The sequence below is a fragment of the Triticum aestivum genome, chromosome 1A, assembly GCF_018294505.1.
Source record: "Triticum aestivum cultivar Chinese Spring chromosome 1A, IWGSC CS RefSeq v2.1, whole genome shotgun sequence".
In the NCBI taxonomy this organism is placed as follows: Eukaryota; Viridiplantae; Streptophyta; class Magnoliopsida; order Poales; family Poaceae; genus Triticum; species Triticum aestivum.
In genome coordinates, this window is record NC_057794.1 from 237176542 (window position 1) to 237180645 (window position 4104).

Consider the following 4104-nt stretch of genomic DNA (forward strand, 5'->3'; position numbering starts at 1 on the left):
TGTCATGTTGGAGTACTGTAGCATATTTATCTTGATGCATTTAGTTGGTCACTTGCTGATTATCGCAGACCGGTGCCATATTTGTCTGCTTGCCATTTCCAAACCGTGCATCCGATTCCGGTGATCTTTATATCGATTTCAACCAAAATCACCTCACCTTTCAAGCGGCACTCTTGGATTTCCAAGTTGAGGCCAGGTTCAATCATTCCTTGTCAAATCTTGCATATGCATCACATATCGCATCCTGCATATCACACCATGTTTGCATCATGTTGTTTGAGCATTGCACGTCGTTTATTGTGTTCCGTTTGCTTGTTGTTCTTGTTTGGGTAGATCCGGGAGACGAGTTCGTGAACGAGGATCTGGTTGAGTTCGCTTACGAGGATCAAGTCAACTCTGACAACTTTGCAGGCAAGATGATCATACCCTCGAAATCACTTCTATCTTTGCTTGCTAGATGCTCGCTCTTTTGCTATGCCTATGCTACGATACCTACCACTTGATTATCATGCATCCCAAATTGCCATGTCAAACCTCTAACCCACCATGTCCTAGCAAACCGTTGATTGGCTATGTTACCGCTTTGCTCAGCCCCTCTTATAGCGTTGCTAGTTGCAGATGAAGATTGGAGATCGTTCCTTGTTGGAACATTGTTTATTGTTGGGATATCACCATATTATCTTGTTTATCTTAATGCACCTATATACTTGGTAAAGGGTGGAAAGCTCGGCCTTATGCCTAGTGTTTTGTTCCACTCTTGCCGCCCTAGTTTCCGTCATATCGGTGTTATGTTCCCGGATTTTGCGTTCCTTACGCGGTTGGGTTATAATGGGAACCCCTTGACAGTTCGCCTTGAATAAAACTCCTCCAGCAATGCCCAACCTTGGTTTTACCATTTTCCACCTAGCCTCTTTTTCCCTTGGGTTTCCGGAGCCCAACGGTCATCTTTATTTAAACCCCCTGGGCCAGTGCTCCTCTGAGTGTTTGTCTGACTGAGCTACCTGCGGGGCCACCTCAGGGAAACTTGAGGGTTGGTTTTACTCGTAGCTAGTCTCATCTGAGTGTGCCCTGAGAACGAGATATGTGCAGCTCCTATCGGGATTTGTCGGCACATTCGGGCGGTGTTGCTGGACTTGTTTTACCATTGTCGAGGATGTCTTGTAACCGGGATGCCGAGTCTGATCAGAATGTCTCGGGAGAAGGAATATCCTTCGTTGACCGTGAGAGCTTGTGATGGGCTAAGTTCGGACTCCCTTGCAGGGATTTGAACTTTCAAAAGCCGTGCCCGCGGTTATGGGCAGATGGGAATTTGTTAATGTCCGGTTGTAGATAGCATGAAGCTTAACTTAATTAAAATGAACCAACCGTGTGTGTAACCATGATGGTCTCTTCTCGGCGGAGTCTGGGAAGTGAACACGGTGTTGGTGTAATGCTTGACGTAGGTTCTTCTAGGATCACTTCTTGATCATAGTTGTTCGTCCGTGCTTTGCTTTCTCTTCTCGCTCTCTTTTGCGAATGGGTTAGCCACCATATATGCTAGTCGCGTGCTGCAGCTCCACATCATACCTTGCCTTACCTATAAGCTTAAATAGTCTTGACCGCGAGGGTGTGAGATTGCTGAGTCCCTGTGACTCACAGTTTACTTCCAAACCAGATGCAGGGACCGATGATACCGTTCCAGACGATGCGCTTGAGCTCAAGTGGGAGTTCGATGAAGACTCTCGCCGTTACTATGTGTCTTTCACAGATGATCAGTAGTGGTGCCCAGTTGGGGCGATTGGGGACCGTGTCGCATGTGGGGGTTGATCTTTATTTTGGTACTGTAGTCTTACCATGAGTGCATTGGATGATTGGAATGTTATTCATGTATTTGTGTGATGTGGTGAGTGTAAGCCAACTATGTATCCTTTCCCCTTTTATCTATTTACATGGGTTGTTGTGAAGATTACCTTACTTGCGACATTGCTTTCAATGCAGTTATGCCTCTAAATCGTGCTTCGACATGTAGGAGATATAGCCGCATCGAGGGCATTACACTAGGCTAGACCATACTAGAGACGCGAGCCTAGAACACGAACAAAATCACAGCGCGGTACGTAAACAAGGGAGGAGCATTCTCTAATTTTTTTCCTTTTTCACATTTTTTGCACTTTTTTCCTCTTTTTTTTGCTCCGCGACATTTTTTTTGAAAAAGTCTACAAATGGTCTAAAAACTGCCTAGCCAGAATTTTCTGGACTTAGTTTTTTTAGTTTGGAACTATTTTTCTACTGCGGATAGCACAGAAATTGGGGAGTCTGGCTTTGTCACAACTCAAAGTATCGTGTGATCTGGAACTCGAAAACAAAGCAACAAAACTGGACTCGGACTAGGATTGGTGGCGGAGATGAATCTGGTGGAACTCGGACTATTGGTTGTATATGGCGATGGTACATCTAGACTCAGATTGGCGGTGGTATATGGCGATGGTATATGTGGACTCGGATTAGTGGTTGTATATGGGGATGGTATATGTGGACTCGGATTGGTGATTTTATATGGCAGCGGCGATGTATATGGTGGGGTGGTGGTATATGGCATTGATGATGACGATGGTGCGGCGGCGGCGTGACAACATGTGAACAGAACTCGAAACTCTAAGGGACTAGATGCTAAGACCAGCAACTCAACACGACGATGCAACCGCAAAATCAACAAAGCAAAACCCTAAAAAGACAATGCAAAGGCTTAGATTGGTTCAGATATGATGAACTAACCCTAATTTTTTTGGCTTTTTCGTGGACTATAGGTATGAAGAACAGACTCGGCCTAAACTACGAAAACTGTAAAATCTCACCGAGCAACCTGGAAATCTGATACCACTTGATAGAGGCAAAGGTGTCTCGTCTTTCGATGAGATGGTGGCTATAATTTTGGAGAAAGTCAACTTTGACGATCCGACTACGAACGTGCAAAGACGTCGCGCCTTAGCAATCGCTAAACCAACTCCGAGAGGTTATTGACCACGCCGGAGCATGATCAACCTGACCACGAAGGTTTGTTTCCTGCAGGCAAACAAAGAACAAGCAAGAAACTAAGATTGCAATCTGGATATTGCGAATATAAGAGAAAAGCTTTCTAGATCAATGGTGGGGTTCTGTAACGCCTTTGTCTGGTCGTTGAACACAAACGAAGTATGCGAAGTTGCAGCTACGATGAACTTTAATCTAAACAAAACCCAATGTCTAAACGATGTCGTAAGGGCTGTATATATGGAGGAAGAGAGGGGGGAATTTTGTGGCCCTTGGAGGTGGGGTCCGAAACCAACCCTAACTCTTGTTTCCCCACACATACGGACTCTAAAAACATCATATAATCATGTAATTCGAAATTACATGGGCCTGGCCCAAAAATAAGGTGACGCAGCAGCTCGAATAGCCTCTAGACGAAATTTATGAAGTGGCATCTTGTATATTTCGTCCAAGGCTTCCTGCACTCATTATGGTGGCTTCAAAGTCCTGGAATCATCACTTGTAACACCGTTTTTGTTCCCCTTGTGCACGCCATCATCTCCATGGTTGAACTTGCTCCAAGGTTCATCTTTCTTGTCCAAGCTAGGCCCTTCATTTGTAAGCAAAACAAATGTATCCAATTTAGGCAGCATCATATTCTCATGAACATAGAATCATTACCAAGAAACGAAAGTACCTGGTAATTTAATTGGCGTGCGCGAGCTCTAGTAATTGGTCCAGTATGTATAGCAGCAGGGGTTGTGGGTGTAACAATGGTATTGATGTCCTCATCAATAGTACCTGATTCTCGGTGGCGTATAGGTATCATTGTCATACTTGATAGCTAAGGATCGTCGATGGTGCTCGTGTTGCGGTTGAGTTTGGGTCCACTGTCATCGTTGCTGAAGCGGCTCCGGTGCTTCGGTTGCGGTGTCTGTCGACATACAAGAAAGCTCATATGTGGTAAGTGAACAGTTGCACGATAAAGAAGAGAAAAACCGAAGGAGTACAAATCGAAATAACCCGACGAGGATGCGGTGTCAGTAAAGCAGGGCCGGTGGAGTTGAATATGGCGTGTGTGGAGCGGGTCCAATGAAATGGACGAAGGCTTCGGTG